The sequence below is a fragment of the Dipteris shenzhenensis genome, chromosome 27, assembly GCF_047967505.1.
Source record: "Dipteris shenzhenensis isolate YYH24624 ecotype China chromosome 27, Dip_SZ_1.0, whole genome shotgun sequence".
Taxonomy (NCBI): Eukaryota; Viridiplantae; Streptophyta; class Polypodiopsida; order Gleicheniales; family Dipteridaceae; genus Dipteris; species Dipteris shenzhenensis.
In genome coordinates, this window is record NC_141622.1 from 33,406,421 (window position 1) to 33,424,695 (window position 18,275).

At 40.3% G+C, this 18,275-nt stretch overlaps 1 pseudogene; it reads left to right on the forward strand.

The window, feature by feature from the left end:
• Positions 1-162: 162 nt before the first annotated feature.
• On the forward strand, positions 163-7,003 carry LOC147884192 (uncharacterized; annotated as a pseudogene).
• The last annotated feature ends 11,272 nt before the right edge of the window (positions 7,004-18,275 follow it).

The following is an 18,275-nucleotide window of genomic DNA, read 5'->3' on the forward strand; positions in this document are numbered from 1 at the left end:
GCTACCCGAGAGATGTGTAAGAAGACAAAAAGTGTCGATCCTTTACCTTGTGAGCTACTTGTCAATTGTATTGAACTACCTCCCATTGATCCCAAGACCGAAGGAAGGCCACTTCAACTATGACGTTTCGATGAAGTGCATGTTTCCAACCTCAAGAGAAAAATGAAATCAAAACCTACAACCATGGTGCTACCATTACTTGTTTTGGTGGACAGGGATCAATGTCCTACAAAGAACTCATGGATAAAGTCTCAGACATATTCTTACAAGTATTATGTTCTAGCTGGAACCCACAGATTGCTTGTAAAAAAAGAACTTTGTCTAGAATATGACCACATTGATAGTTATAAGACAACAATTTGTTGAATTTATGTGGGTTTGTCTGATGAGTGTACAATATTATCCATGCCAGATCACAATGTTGACTCAGATTATCGCTTACAGATGGCTTTCATTCAAAAAATTAGATTATTTCATAATGAATGGGTCAAGCAACAAAGTGAAGATTGTTGATGATAAATTTTGAGTCACACTTTGTGAGAGATGTGGTTTGCAAGTACACAAGAATAATGCACGTGGTGCTGACCAAAAGGCCTAACATCAAGCATTATGATAATTATTTTTAGTTGGCATTTTGTGATGGGGATGTCTGGAACCTGCAAGGAGAGATTCTTGATTTATGGGAGCAAGGAAAGTTGAAAGGTCAAAAGATGTTGAAGGCTCCTTCTAGCTATTGTGGGAAAGCCAAGGAAGATGAAGCCATAAAGCCTCTTCTTGAAGACATGAAGATAATGTGGGGGTTAAAGGTCATTGTGCCTTTACCCTGGTTATGTGCAATACTCAAACACATATATAAATGAATGAAAAAGAAGATTAGGGTGGTTTTGCACCCACCAGAACTTGTGTGGCTCTCTGTTTCTCTCTCTCCCTCTTCCGTTCTTGCTTCCGTTGAGAGCACTCTCAACTGGTATCAGAGCCCGGGTGATCTAGCTGAGCGTGCGTGAATGCTTGAAGCTTAGCAACTCTGTGGGAGGAAGGAGAAGCTCTGTGGGAAGCTTTGTGGGTGACTTTACTTGCATCCGAGTATGTAGAGACCTTGGAGGAACCTTTGGAAAAGTCACTTTGGTTTTACGAAGTGGTTTTGAGAGCTTGTTAAGTGTTTTCAAAGAAAAAGTCGTTTTTTGAGCTTTTCCCTGTTTCGTTTGATGACAGAGACTCTGTATTGACTTGTAGAGGCAACTATTGCTTGCTTTTGGTGTCCACTTCACTTTAGGAGCTTGGAAACACCTTCATTATTGAATCTGGAATCATTTCATTGGATTTCTGGCTCACTGTGTCAGTTTCTGCGTTTTTCTGCCCAGATGTTGGAACTCAAGTTTGGAGCAACCATTTGTAGATCTGTCAGTTCCAGTGGACTCAGGAGGTCCTAAAACTTCTATGTTGCTCATCATTCGCACTCCAGTGGAGTTTACAAATAGCTCTATTTCCAAAAATGTTATTCAGTCTGTGTGTTGGACCCAGTGATTGAGACCACAGTTTCCAAAACCATCTATCCCATTGCGTTTCGGATGCCCAAAAACCCCTACTTGTCAGTTCTTACATGATTCGGTGGAGGATTTTCAGAGTTATAGATCTCTGTGTATTCGATTTCGTCTCTCTGTTATGCATTTTTCATTCTAAGGTTTTGAAACCTTAGATTTACGCCACATGGCAGTGGATAAGTGTTGACTCCCATTTCTCACTCATCGGTTGGGATTTTGAAGTTCCGGAAGAAGAGAGATATTTGCAGATTTTCTTGCTGAGTCCGATTATGCAATGGCGCCCATGTTTTGAGGCATCTCAGGTTCTATTTTCAGTAGTGGTCATTACCGTAGGACTATGATTTCTTGAACATACCTTATCCAGATCACTCTGGTTATAGTTTGAGTAGTGTGTGCTCATTTGTGGTGTGCATTGGGTTGTAGTGGATGATTTATAGGCCATTTGGATGCATTGTGGTCCTTATTGGATGCGCTGATAGGCCCAAATTGCCTTGTGGGATGCTATTTTTTATGGACGCTTTGCACATGGACGCTATTTTATGCTGAGGGATAGCTTTGACACATTGCAGGTGATGCACTGATAGTGCTATGCTCTCTTGGATGAGATATTATTAATGCATATGCCAGTGGACGGTGTTTATGCTTGGGTCATTTGGCACTTATTGGCATTTTGGATTGCCATTGCAGTTGGCATTTTCTTTTGGGCCGGATTTGCTCATATGGATGCATAGTATATGCACATGAGTCAGATGCATCTTTTGATGCTTTGAGCTTTGAGTTTTGGTGATATTTCAGTCTATTGTGGCATACACATTTGGGTGCACCTGGTATTTGGTGTGATTCTCTCTTACAAGCACTAGCATTTGGGATTTTGCTTTATTTGCATCATGGCATCCTCTCCATGTCTGAAAAGGAGTTTTTCAACATTAAAAAGTTTGATGGGACAAACTTTTCTTTGTGGAAAGAATAGATAAGGGATGTGCTTATTCAAAAGAAGCAGATTAAACCCTAGGCAGGGATTGAAGCTAAGCCTGCAAATATGTCTGAGGATGATTGGAATGAGTTGGATGCATTAGCAAAGTCTACTATTAGACTTCATCTTGTAGAGTCAGTTTATTTCACAGTAGTAAATGAGCAGACTACGGAAGATTTGTGGAAGAAACTGTGTGCCACTTATGAGAAGGAAACTGCCTCTAATAAAGTTTACCTCATGAAGAGGTTGTTTGAGTTGTAGATGAAGGAAGGGGTCTCCATTGTTTCTCACTTGAATGAATTCAATATTATTTTCAGCCAGGTTCAGGCTCAGAAGATGAATTTTGATGCGGAGACTAAGGCAATATTTCTCTTATGTTCATTGCCATCCTCATGGGATACCTTCCGTATAGCTGTCAGTAACTCTGCACGTAGTGGAGTACTGAAGTTTGATGATGTTGTGGGTAGCTTGTTGGCCGAGGAGATTAGATGGAAGTCTATGGATGGCAACAAGCAGGATGCAGCCTTAAATGTGCAAAGGAGTAGATCACAGTTCAGGGGGAAGTCCCAAGAAAGAGGGAAGTCTCGTAGCAAATCCAAGGCACGGAACATTGAGTGTTACCACTGTGGCAAGAAGGGCCATATGAAAAAGGATTGCTACAATCTGAAAAGAGAATCTGAAAAGAGAGCAAAACGATAAGAAAAAGAATGCAAATTGGGGTGCAAATAAGAAGGAAGAGAGTCCAAGGGAGGACAAAGGAAAAGTGAAGATCGAGGAGATCAATGCAGTCACACATGATAGTGACAATGACGTTCTCTTCATGTCTAGTTTATTTGCAGAGTTTCTTACCACTTCAGATGATGCATATTCTTAGGATTGGATTTTGGATTCTGGTGCTTCATTCCATGTTACTCCCCATAGGGAATGGTTCTCCACTTATGACAGTGGAAAGACAGGTTGTGTGCATCTTGGAAATGACTATGCATGTGACATAGTGGGAGTAGGTAACATAAAGTTTTCTTTTGCAAATGGGTCTGCATTTATTTTGAAACATGTGAGACATGTGCCTAAGTTGACCAAGAGTCTTATTTCAGTGGGTCAGCTAGATGATGCTAGTTTTCACACCACTTTTGGCTTTCAGAGTTGGAAAATCTAGAAGGGCTCTATGCTTTTGGCCAGGGGTGCCAAGTGTGGGACTTTGTATCCCTTACATGTATCAGGGGTATTTGATCATGTTGTTGCAATAACCAAGCAGCCAAGCACTTCTTTGTGGCATTGCAGGTTGGGGCACATGAGCCAGAATGGAATGAAACTCTTATGCCGTTTGGGTTATGTACTGCATTTGAGTTTCTCTGATTTTGAATTTTGTGAGCACTGTCTCTATGGGAAGCAAAATAAATCGGCCCATAAAAGAAGGGGAAAGAAAGACTTTGAAAAGCTTGATTTGGTGCATTCAGACGTATGTGGTCCCATGCCTACACGGTCATTAGGCGAGGCTGAATACTATGTGACATTCATTGATGATGCAACTAGGAAAGTGTGGGCTTATGCTATAGCTCGAAAGAGTGATGTGTTCCAGGTATTTCAGAAATGGCTGGCCTTGGTTGAGAATCAGTCAGGTAGAATGCTTAAATGCCTACGGACTGACAATGGTGGAGAGTATCTCTCTCATGACTTTCAGCATTTCTGTGATACACATGGGATCAAGAGGGAGCTCACATCCCCTCATACTCCAAAGCAAAATCCAGTTGCAGAAAAGATGAACCGTACCATTCAAGAAAGGTTGCAATGCATGCTTTCCAATGCAAGTCTTTCTGGTGGTTTTTGGGCTGAGGCAATGAAGACTGCAGTGCATGTGATCAATAGATCACCTAGTAAGAGTTTGGATGATGGTATTCCTGAAGAGGCATGGAGTGGCAAGAAGCCCTCTTACTCTCATTTGCGTATATTTGGGTGTGAGGCATATGCAGATGTGCCAAAAGAGCTTCGAAAGAAGCTAGATCCTAAGTCTAGGAAATGCATCTTTCTGGGTTATGGTGAAAATGGAGAGATGGGCTATCGTCTTTGGGATCCAGAAGCAAAGAAGATCATACGCAGCCATGATGTAGTCTTCAATGAGAAGAAGATGCATAAGGCACCCATGAGGGATGTTGAAATGAGGAGAATCACTTTCCAGGATGTGAATCCACCTACATATGTTGATAGACAGCAAGTTTCCATGCACCAAATGTGCAAGAAATGGTACCACCAAATACTCCCACAGGTATACAATCAAGGGTAGATGATGGATCATCTATTCGTGGAAATGATGAGCCAAATGTGGCTGATATGCAGGTGGGACAGAAAGCTGAAATGCCCTTGAGAAGATCATCTAGAGTGTCTAGACTGCCTGATAGGTCTGCTCCAAGGGTAGACTATGTGATGCTTACTGATTGCGGGGAGCCTTCTTGCTACAGAGAGGCTATGATGCGTGAGGATCAACGCAAGTGGGAGTATGCTATGCAATCAGAGATGAGTTCGCTTATGAAGAATAAGACTTGGGACTTGGTTTCTTTGCCACATGGAAAGAAAGCATTGCCATGTAAATGGGTCTACAAGATGAAGGTCACAGGTGACGATGTGCCTAGGTACAAGGCCCGTTTGGTCGCTAAAGGGTTCAAGCAAGAGAAGGGTGTGGACTTTGATGAGATATTCTCTCCAGTTGTGAAGATGACCACACTTAGATGCATGCTTGGACTAGTGGCATCAGAGGATATGGAGCTTATTTAGATGGATATCAAGACAGCTTTCTTGCATGGGGATTTGCATGAGAAAATTTACATGGTGCAGCCGGAAGGCTTTGAAGAAAAGGGCAAAGAGCATTTAGTTTGCAAGATGAAGAAGAGTCTCTATGGTCTTAAGCAAGTGCCTAGAGAATGGTATCAGAAGTTTGATGCTTTTATTTGGTCCCAGGGTTTTAGAAGGAGTGAAATTGATCACTGCCTCTACACTAAAAGGGCTAAGGATAATAGCCTGATAATCTTGGCACTATATGTGGATGATATGCTATTCGCTAGCAAGAATACTTATGAGCTAGATGCATTAAAGGCCAAGTTGCATGAGGCCTTTGATATGAAGGATTTGGGACTTGCAGGTCATATTCTTGGTATGCGCATCACGCATGATCGGAGTAGGAAACTCCTTTGGCTTTCACAAAAAGAGTATGTTACAAAAGTATTGCAGCATTTCAATATGGAGGGGGGGAAGGCAGTGAGTACTCCATTGCCTCCATATGTGAAACTGAGTCATACAGATAGTCCCAAATCAGATGAGGAAAGGGCCATGATGGCCAAGGTTCCTTATGCATCAGCAGTTGGGAGTCTTATGTATGCTATGATAGCTACTAGACCAGACATTGCATTTGCAGTGGGAGTTGTTAGCCGGATATGGCTAATCCAGGAAAGAGCCATTGGGAGGCAGTTAAGTGCATCATGAGGTACATGAAGGGTACCAAGGAGATGTGCATCTGCTTTGGTAGAGGAGACATGCGTGTACTTGGGTACACAGATTCAGACTATGCAGGGCATGTGGATAGTAGGAGATCCACTTCTGGTTATGTGTTCACCTTTGCAGGTGGTGCAGTGTCGTGGATGTCTCGTGCACAGAAGTGCGTTGCTTTGTCTACCACAGAGGCTGAGTATGTTGCAGCCACAGAGGGTTGCAAGGAGGCTATATGGCTTGATCGGCTAGTGGGAGATTTGGGGATTCATACAGGTGTACCAACATTGCATGGTGATTCCATGAGTGCTATTCAGCTAGCATGGAATCTGATCTTTCATGCAAAGACCAAACACATTGAGGTCAGGTACCATTTCATCAGGGAGGTACTTGAGGACAAGCGCATAGAGCTTGTCAAGGTTCATACAGATGATAACCTTGCAGATATGCTGACGAAGAGTCTACCTAGTCAGCAGTTTGAGTATTGTCGTGTATTGATGGGCATTGGATAGTATGCTCACTGGTTGTTCTCCCTTAAAGGCACATTGTCCTTTAAGTGGGAGGTTGTGGGGGTTAAAGGTCACTGTGCCTTTACCCCGGTTATGTACAATACTCAAACACATATATAAATGAATGAAAAAGAAGATTAGGGTGGTGGTTCTGCACCCACCAAAACTTGTGTGGCTCTCTGTTTCTCTCTCTCCCTCTTCCGTTCTTGCTTCCATTGAGAGCACTCTCAAATAATTCCTTGGAGATCTTTGCAAGGAATTCGTGATACATCTCTAATAGTAAGAGTTCTAGCACATGTGAAGGCTAGAAACATCTCCTTAGAGGAGATGGGAGCATAATTTGAATGGTATATTTTCTTACTTTACTCATTCACTCAAATGTTATAATAATTATTTTCACTCAAGAACTTGCTTTTAACTTCTTAATAAATGTAGTTTTGTCTTTGCAGGTAAAAATCTTGTTTGCACATGCAAAGAATTATGATAGAAAAGTTGAACTATAGTGATTGGGATGAGGTTAGGAAATACCATCCTGATTCAAGTAACCCAAAAGAACGTGAGAGATTCTTATATATTTTCAAAAAATGTGTAAGTGATTCTAGAATCCTACATCCAAGTTTGTAAGGTTCTTCTTCTAGTTTTCATCTTAAGGTCACATGAACACTCTTTCAATTCTAGAATCCACTTATAGTCTCATCAAGATGGACTTTGCATTCTAGGTTCTAGCTTCAGGTTATATGTGAGATTCTAAGATCAATATTTTCATTTTAAAGGCTTAACAATATCAATTCTTTTCAAATGTTGTGATTTACATTTTAAAATGTGAACTCTTTGATACTATTTTAACTTTCAAGTATCTTGGGTCTTACTTACTATCTATGAAATGCAAAATTGAGACCCTCGTGTTAAGTTGAGGGAAATTCCTCAATCCTTTGAACAGTTTTTGTCTCATTGTCGAACAAAGAGGAGAAGAAGAGAGCAAGAACAAACAATTCAAAATGTTCCTGGTTTACAAAAATATATTTTAGATGATGTGGATGATCCTCCTTTGCTTTGGACAGTTCAAGAAGGATGAGTAGAGGAGATGGACACATTTGTGATAGCTCGTCCTTATACTTTAGCAATCACTGATGCTCCATATGGTTTCAAAGCTCCAAACTCAGCCAATGATGATGTGAAGTATGGAGTAAGTGTTGGGATATCTCAAGGTGTATGCCTCAGGCACACCTTGGTTTCTATGTGTAGTGCTATAGGCACAGTTAGGTGCCCACAAGCACAGTTAGGTGGTAGAAAGCCACATAGGATGATTGAGAGAATCTAGGAGTAGATTGAGGAGATGATTGTGGAGCTCTGAAGTCATCAGTGATGTCAGTGAGCATGTAAGAGGTGCCTACATAAGGACCTCACTCTTCTTCATTCCAAAAAGCAAGTATTCTGAATTTGTGTCCACTCAACTCTTTCCTTTCAATTTACCAACATGGTATCAAAGCCATTTGATCCCCCTTGATCCCATTTCTGCCACATCATCATCTTCTTCTCCATCTTCTTCTTCACCATCTCTTCCTCTTCTTCCCAAAATTTTCTTAAGCCTGTTCTCCTCTTTTTCTCTTCCATTCTCCATGCCCTTCCTGCTGGAGACACACCTTGAAGGGGCGAACCCCTGGCTGTAAGGAATTGAAGAATTGTCACCTCTCCTCGTCGCCATTTCACGCAGATCGTCGACCTTTCTTCCTACGTTTTCTCTAAGCATGCTTCATGCTTCTCTAATTCCTTTCAGAGGGAGCTTGTCCATACCTAGAGCTATCCTGTGCTGAAATCTGAGCAGCAATGGCTGCATATTCAAGCTGAAAATAGAGAAAAACCAGTCGAAAATGGAGAGACAAGCTATGGTGCCCTGACGTGATTTTGCATTCTTTCTCCTCAATGGACCTTCTGTGGTATATAAGCTCTCTTTTACCTTAGAAACCCCCTTTTCCTTTGCTATGAAGAGTGAGATACAAGCCCTCCAAGTTCAGTCTTTTGATTTTGACAGTTTTGACAAGTTTTTGAAGATGATGCTACATAAAATGCTACTCTAGCATTTCTGAGTTTTTGAAGTTTTCAATAACATCAGTACAACTATGGCTTCAGCTTTGTTTTGAGTTGCTATACCTGTTTTTGATTGGAAAGCTTTCATTTTTAGCCACCTCTATGAAGCATGTAAGAAAAAGCATCATTGATTGAATTTTGGTCACTAGTCTTTGCTACATTAAATGCTTATATTTGGAAGCCTTTCAGTTGTTATTCTAGCCTTGTAAGAGAGAAGACACTACCCAATATCTGGGTTAGACCCTCTCATGGCTACCATATTGAATATAGATAAGTTCAATGGAAAGGGCTTCCACACATGGCAGATGAAGGTGAAATTTGCATTGATGAGGGAAAACCTCTGGGGACTTGTCAAACCGACTTCAACTGCTTCTTCTACAGCCTCCAATGCTGGAGAATCCTTAGCTCCGACACTCCCTGCAAGGGATCCCGCTAGAGAGGAGAAAGCATATGGTATCATTGCTCTTGCTTTAGGAGATGATTATATTCATCACATGATTTTTGGTGCTAGCTCTCACATCTCTAAATTATCACTTAAAATCTCTTTCTTTGAATTGAAGATGGTTAGTGGCACTGCTTTGGCAGCCCATGTCAATAACATGTGGAGTCTTATGACTCAACTTGCTTCCATCAGCTCTCCTATCACTACAGATGATGCTATGGTAGTGTTGATTAAGAGTATACCTGAAGATTATGATCATATTGTTACCACTTTGAAAAATCTTCCTAATCCTAATCTTGAAGGTATTATCTCTACTCTCCAAGAAGAAGAAAGGCACATGGAGCTCAGGAAAGGCAATGACATAGCTTATGCTGTAAAAATCCAGAAGGGCAAGTTTACACCTTGCAATCATTGTGGGAAGACAAATCACCTTTCAAAGGACTACTTCAAAATCAATCCATGCAAACACTGTGGCAAAAACAATCATCATGAGAAGTTTTACAGAGCCAAAGAAAAGACAAAAAATGCCAATCTCCTTTCAGTTGATGTGCCTCCACAAGATGAGGCATCCTTTGAAGATTATGCATTTTAAATCATCTCTATGCTCCAGATCTCTCTTTTTATGTTGAGTCAAGGTACTCAGCCTGGATAGTCCTCCAAAATGAATGAAATAAACTATTGTGTTTTGTGTGTTTTGTAAACACCTCTGGTCACCTTATGATGTAGGCCATGTGTATGTGTTTTGCTCCATGGTACCTCCTGCAGACATTGTGTACATGTACATGCAGGGGAGATAACCATTGGAAGGTCTTTTTGTATCCCTTTTGTTTACCTTACACCCATGGGAACCCTTGCTAGCTTGAGATCCTAGCCATTGATAGATCCATGACCACCATGAGATGGCATGAGACACCTTGTGCTAGCTGTATCCTTGACATAGCCTGAGGCATTCCCTTGAGGGGGGGTTTGTTGGGATATCTCAAGGTGTATGCCTCAGGCACACCTTGGTTTCTATGTGTGAGTGCTATAGGCACAGTTAGGTGCCCACAAGCACAGTTAGGTGGTAGAAAGCCACATAGGATGATTGAGAGAATCTAGGAGCAAATTGAGGAGATGATTGTGGAGCTCTGAAGTCATCAATGATGTCAGTGAGCATGTAAGAGGTGCCTACATAAGGACCTCACTCTTCTTCATTCCAAAAAGCAAGTATTCTGAATTTGTGTCCACTCTGCTCTTTCCTTTTAGTTTATCAACAGTAAGTGCTTATAAAAGAGGCATTCAAACTTTTCAGAAAGTGACAACTTGTGAATCATGGGCACTCATATGTTTTCATGCTCATGATCAAATTATGGCTACTCAAAAAGCCTTCACAGATCTTAACATGGTGAATCAAATGATCATATGGTACTATTTCTACTTTTTCTCTTCTTTAGTCCTTTCTTTTCTTTTGGTTACATTTTTATAGCATTTTTGAATAGAATCTTACTTACAGGACTAAACCCAACATCCATGGGTACAAACTTGATCGACTTTCTTGGGCATGCGAGTTTGCAAATGATTGGTTTTCACTCTCTAGCTGGATTAAGAGCTCAAGGGACATATAATTTGGCCATGAAACCAACTCATTAAAATGTGTTTGAGAGACCTAGAATTAGCAAAAATTTCAGGCATATGAGTGGTAAATTAATAGGTGTAATTAAAATCCTCATCAAAAGCCTCAGCTTTTGATGAATCTGGATTTAAAAGACCTTCTTTCAATTGAGGGAGGATGGATAATGGACTTGTTTGCCAAAATAGGCACCACAACTGTCAATGCGCTAAAGAGGGGGAGAAATGTTATTGTTGTTGAGTGTGTCCCCTTACAGGTACAATTTATTGAACAAAGAGTGATGGCACTATGAGAGCTTCCAAATGAATACCAGGAAGTAGGAATGAAGATTATAGAGTCTGATCCAAGGTTTTTTGATGCTTCTGGAGAGCCTCAAACTCCCATTGGTGACAAGCTATTGGGGAGATTGTATATCTACTTGATTATGAACCAGATGTTCATAATGAGGAGGATGAAACAGTAACCAATACTCTTGATGCTAATCTTGAGCAACAAGAGGGAGAGGAACACCAAGAAGAAGAAGAACATCCAATGATAGAATAGGATTTCTTGCCTTTTTGTCCATTACTCATGTTAATGAGTCTCATTAGGATAGAATTTCTCACTTTCTTGTCCATTACTCATGTTATTCAAGAACGTTTGTGTTATTCATGAGTCTCATTATCTTCTTCACAAGATATTGTCACTATCTTTCTTATTGATGGTTTGTAAATATTTCATGGTGAAATGTGAGAAATATTTTGTTTTGATAGATCATTTAGTTTAGAAGAAAAAAACATGTCTTTGTGATTCTAATTGATGAATGCATTATACATTACAGACATGCATGAATTATTAGAAGATTTATAGAATATTAGATCTTATCATTGAACTTCACTTTTTTAATTTTCAGATTTGACTTGAATAGTGGATATTTTTCAATTATGAATTTGTGATATGTGCATTTTCCAAATCAATTCTAAAAATAAGCTTATTTTGCAAAAGTTATGAAAATAGTTATCTTTAAGGTTTCCAAAACTTCCTAAAATTGAACAATATTTAGGCCAAGTAAAACAAGAAGATAGTCTGTTGCAAACGAAAACTCATGAATCGTTGTCATTTTTTATGACTTGCTGTTTAAAGATGTCAGCGAAATTCTCTTTGCTATCACAATGCTGCAGTGTGATGTCACCAAGTAACACTCTTTCTCTAATGAAGAGCTCTCTGACATCAATGTGCTTTGTCCTGAAGTGATATACTGGATTCTTGGCCAATGCTTGAGCCGATTGATTATCATAGTATATTGTTGTTGGATTTGATTCAAAGTAATCTGTTTCTGACAATAGTCTTCCGAGCCATATAGCTTCACATGCACCTACAATGAGTTCTCTATATTATGCTTTAGTTAAAGACAAAGAAACAATTGGATATTTGTTTGACAACCATGATATAGCACCTTGACCAAGGAAAAATACATATCCCTTTGTCAATCTCCTGGTCTCATGATCTCCTGCATAGTCACTATCATAGTATCCATGCAACCTTGGATGAATTCCTCTGTATTCTATTCCAAACTGTCTTATACCTTTGATGTATCTTAAGAATCTTTTGGCTGCATTCCAGTGAGGCTGTTTTGGATTTACCTTAAATTGTGCTAGTAAACTTACTGCATAACAAATATTTGGTCATGTGATAGTCAGATATATAAGAGATCCGATGAGCTACTTGTAGTACCAGTAATTGATGATAGGCTTTTCTGAATCTTTAGTTTCAAACTCTGTTCCAGGGGAGTGGCTACAATCTTGAAATCTACCATATGAAACTTCTTTAGGAGACTGTCAACATATTTTAGCTGACTCATGAATGTGTTGTCAGAATCTCTCTAGAACTCAATTCGAAGACAATAGTGCATAAGTCCAAGATCTTTCATGTTGAACTCTGCAGATAAGTCTTGTTTTAGTTTTTTGATGAAGCTATCCTTACTTCTGGTCATAATCAGATCATCTACGTATAAAAGTGCAATAGTAATGTCTTCCGATAGTTGTGTTCCATCATTTCACCTACTGACAAGAGGTTCTTACTGAGCTTTGCAACATAGAGTACATCTTTCACCAATCCTTTTGTACCAGTGAAATTGTTCTAATGGCTTCATCTCTGTGAACCATTCCTGATGATTTGTCATATGAGATGATGCACTATTGTCAATGTACCAAGGATCTTGATCTGCTTGGTCAACTTGATAACTGAAATCCTCTTTTAAATTGTAGTTTGTGTCAAGATACACTGTATCGGCTTCTGTATTTCCTTGCTTGTTGCAAGGAACATATTCTTAGGTTCATTGGCATAACGACTGTGACTGGAATGTCCACCACGATGATTTCCTCTTTCACGGGAATTCCCTTGATTGCTGCTGGATTAACCACCTTGGTCGTACTGCTTCTTGTAGCAATCTCTTTCATAGTGTCCAAACTTATGACAGTATTTGCATTGAATGTTTGACATGTTGGTGGATGCATTCCCTCATTCTCGAAATCTTCCTCGGTTGGAATGATTTCCTATTTGCTGATGCTGATGTTGTGCTGAGGATGATGCTGATGCAGACTTTGTTGTTGATGATAACTTCGCTGGACTGATCTACCTTTGCCTCTACTTCTATCTAAAGCAATGAATGCTTGATCATTTGAATGACCTTTGCGTGTTTGAATGGCCCGAGTCTTGAGTCCTTCACCAAGTAAAACTGACTAAAGTTCTTCAACTCTCGAAATTTGCCGTTGAATGGTAATACTTTGGACTAGATTCTCGTATCCCTCTCCTAGTCCATTCAGGATGACTTGAACATTTCTGTTGGATTCATGGTCTCTCCTGCTACTTCGAGTTGATTGTTGTAATATTTGATCCTGAGTATGTAAGCATGACCGGTTTCATTGTTTTTGTTGCGAAAACTCTGGTTTATTTGTTTCTCAGTGTGAGAATCTTGGAAGTGTTCTTGGACTCGTAGAGAGCTGTAAACATATCCCATGATTCTTTTGATGTCTTGACTGTGTTGAGCTATCCTAGCATGACATCTTGCACATTATGCTTAATCAAATGATATGCATACTTGTCTTTTTTGTCCCATTTTTCTTGTGCTTGAGCAATGGCAGGATTTGCTACAGGTGCAGAAACTGTTGGTGTAGCTGGAGATCCCATTGTAGATCCTGCTACTGCTGGTGCTATGACAACAAGTGGAGTAGAGCTACTGTTGGCTGGATTATCCAATGGTCTAGGTGTAGATCCATCAACATACTCCCATTTTTCTTGAAGTACAATAATGGTCTCCATTCGGTATTTCCATGTGCCGTAATTGGAGTTGTCTAGCTTAGCAGGTGCAAGAAATATACTCAAGTGTATGTGAAATCATTGTCTGAATCAACTGCAAAAACAGTGACTATATCAACTGAAATCTAAACTCTCGATGAATATAGAATTGTAATATATAATGCGATTTGCTACAAGGCTTGTGGAAAATGATGTTGGAAATAGCTAAAAGGCTTTACAATGCTTTAAATGATGTTCTCAATGCTGGAACATAGATGAATAGGCTTTACAATGATGGCATGTGTGTGTGAAATCAAATCATGTGCTATCTGCTCACCACTGGTCTGCCTCGATCAATACCTCTGAACACTCTGAAGTCTACTCACAGAACTGATGAATGTCAGGTTTCATGTAATGTGATGATGTGAAATTACATGTGAGCATTGGGACTGACTCTGAGTAGGAACTATTTAGGAATTGGCAGTTTCGTGCTTAGGGCATGAAATTGGCCAGGGAAGCAAATTTTTTGACATGGCTATTTTGGAGTTCTCTCTTCTCTCCACTATGGATGATCTAATCTACTTGGAATTAGAACTATACCAGTTCCATCGAGCGATGAAAGAGCACCAAATAATTCCTTTTCTTTGTTCGTGTAGGAAGTGGATTTGTTGCCGAGTCTCAAAAGTGAGTAATACTTGTGCCAAAATGTGCAGCTGATGTGATGAGTGTGTAGAGGACAAAAAATCAAGCATTTTTCCTTTTTGGAGTGCCCTCAAATTCTTCCTGGATCAAGAGATACGGCTTGATCTAGGTGGAGGGACTAAAAGGGTGAAAATGATGATGTGGTTGTTGAGAGTTCACACTCAACATCATGTGATCATGTGTGCATAGCACCATCATGTGATCATATGTGCATAGCACTAACCCAATAGAGTGCTATAAAGGAAAGGGTTAGATACCCTAACCCTAACCCTAACCCTAAATGGGTTTGTATATATTCTACATTTTCAACTAAATCTAGTGTACAGTTAGTCATTTGTGGTGTGCTCTCTAGCTGTGCCCTCTCTCCTGATCTCCACTCTTCTCCTCTCCCCTCTTCATGTTTTGTCATGGTATCAAAGCATGGTTTTGCCTTCCGCTGAGGCGCCATCCTTGTGAGAGATTGAGAGTGATTGAGAGATCGAGTGTTCTCTTCTATTGAGAAAATATCCATCCATTGGTGAGAGAATTCCGTCCATGAGAGTTGAAGATTTCCGTTCACTTGTTTTGTGAGAGATCCCAATCTTTGAGAGAGCTCGGTTTTCTTTCTTTTAGTTTATGTGAGAGAGAGATTTTTGTTTATGAGAGAGAGTTCCAAGCTCCTTCCATTCAGGTTGTAGTTGAGAGAGGTTGAGGTTGTAGCTGAGAGAGATTCAGGTTGTAGTGTCCACAAGGGATAGAGAGGTTAAGAGATGAGCAAGAGACTTGGACTAGAGTCGACTTGCATACCTCCATCTATGCTCTACAACAAGCGAGAAAAGGCAAAACTATAGTGACATCTATAACCAACTACACATGGGCCAAGCTGCCATCGATGGGCTCCAAGGCCCAAAGCTCCTCAAACAAGCTCAAGCCTATCTTTAAAAGCCTTCTTTCAGCTCTTGACTAGGAATGCCTCCCTACATGTCACCAACTAGAGCTCCAGCCGCTACCTTGCTCAAAGGCTACAGTGACCTGCTTTATCATCAGCTCCCGAGTGACACCTCCAACCATATGAGCTACAACACCATCCGACAGGCACACAAGCCACCAAGGCAAACCCCGAATGCAATAGGCATCTAGGTCTACAGTCTCAACTTCTGCTCCATCGACCGGAGCTATGACGGCTGACTGCATCCATGCTCCAAGCTCTAGCGCAATAGCCATTAGTCTCTTCGATGACTGGCTCCTCCAACGACCAGCTCCAACTCCATGCCTCCAATGATACAAGCTAGAGCCTCTCAATGTGTATCCACCTCCCAAGCCTCACAGCTCCACCGATTGCCATAGGCTGCCTCCTCTACAATGATGATGAAATCTTCAAGATTCCATCAAAATCAAAAAGATTTTGGCTACCCATGTCTCGACACGTGGTAGATAGGATAGAATCAGGGTCAGGTGAAGATGACCCTGGGTTAACTGGTTGATCCACAGTTGGCCATGTGGCAACCTTATTCAGCAAGCCATGTCAGCAAACGGCCATGTCATACCTTATTTGACACGTGGTAGCTGCCTGCCACATCAGCAATCCAGTCAGCCATCTATCACATCATCAATGCCATGTGGCACTTTGACCCCCTTGTTGAGATCATTAGACCTTGGATTAGTCATACAAACCTTGGGGTTAGTTAACCATACCAGGGTTAGGTCAATCTGACCTTGGGTTAGGTCAGCTAGTGCCAGCTCAGCTGTCCAGTCAGCACTAACCCTTGCAGGTATAGTTACCTCTTCATAGGCACATCATATAACCATTCCTACCACCTCATCATTGCTCCATAGGTAGAGTCCCTGTTAGGCACAGTCACTTCATGTGACCCCCTGACTACCAAATCATCATTGAGCACATTTGCAGTCCTTTTGCTCCTCCACCTAGATCAAGCCGTATCTCTTGATCTAAGAAGAATTTGAGGGTGCTCCAAAAAAGAAAATCGATTGATTTTTTGTGCTCTACACACTCATCACATCATGCACACATTTTGACACAAGTATCACTCACTTTTGAGCCTTGCCGACAAAACCACTTCCTACATGCACATCAGCCTCTACATCGATGCATCTGACCCAGCACATAAAAAGAACCAAAGAAAAGAAAGTATTTGCTGTTATTTCATCAATCGATAGTTGGTATGGATCTAGATCAGAGTAGACTAGATCGCCATAGAGGGGATGCTTTGAATCTCCCCAAGTTGCCAATCTAAGCCATGCCCAAAATTCTCGACTAGTACCTACTCGGCGTCAATCGCTATGCTCATTGTAATACATAGAGATTAAATCCCAAAATCTACCTATATTAGTAGAAATACAACATCTTCATGAATGCATTCAGAACTTCCGAAAGAGAACACCTCAACTCAAGATTTAGTACAACACAAATAGTCGATTAAGGGAAACAACTGCATATTTCTTGTATTGTAAATGCTTTTGTCACAACAACATATACAGAATAGGCATAGAATTGGACAAAATAGTGTCCGATCAGGAACATCATATCCACATTCGGAATACTGCATGATAGGTATATGAGCCAAACAACTAACTTCCTACATATGGTAGTTGTTTACTAACTTGTAGACATGCCTCATCAGCGGTTGCACAACTAACTCCCATTAAGGTTTTCCATACATCTTATAACATTTCTCATAATAAATAGTTCATAAATGTGTTTGAGCTACACTCACCCACATTGGCATACTCGGTGGAACAATCACTTTTGTGCCACGAAATTATTGAGACTCGAACCCACTCATTTATCTGCTATAGTAGATCCAGTACAATGGTTTGAATCAGTTGGAATTAATTCATGATGATCAACATCATGATCTTCATGATGAACTCCCATAAACTACTCTTCCAATCGGTCTTCCACTTGACCTTCAAACTAGTCCTGTTCATTCTATACCTGTTTCTTTGGATCAATACTGGTTATATCCTCATCTTTCTTTTGCACTACATTGAATATATCATCTGAATGTTGATTGGACATCAATGTATTTGGGTTTCCTCCAGTCAACTCATGAACAACTTTAAAAGCTTGAAATAATACTTCTGACTATACTACCTCCTCTTAAAAGTCTTCCTTCAGCTCCACTTGACCGCTACTTTGATTACTTGGCCCTGATACCATATCTTTAGATACCTGCATAGACAAAATATTAGAAAAAATTTCAGCCGAATTAGTACCCTGAAGTGTTGTTGATGTCGCCTGGGACTATTACTGGAACTGCAACAGTTGTTGCTGTAATTCTTGAATCTGGTTTTCCTATTCTTGAACCTTATCCTTCAAGATATTTGTTGTATATTCCTTGGAAGCAAAATCTTCATAAGGCCTCTAAGACAAAATAAATAGCCTTTCTTTTAAATTATCTCACACTCCTTGAGATAGTACTACCAACTCATTTTTAAGACTATCCACAGCATCTGCTGCCATAAATACTCTCTCCACCTCTGTTTCATCTGAAATGTCTTCCAACTGCTGCTCCAAATTTTGCAATGCATCCAGTCTTGCTTGCAACCATAAGTTATAGGTTTGCAGCTCTGTGTGTTGCATTTAGACACTACCTACAAAACATTAAAAAACTGATCTTGCATCTGTTTTAACCATTTAGCAATAACAATAGGAAGA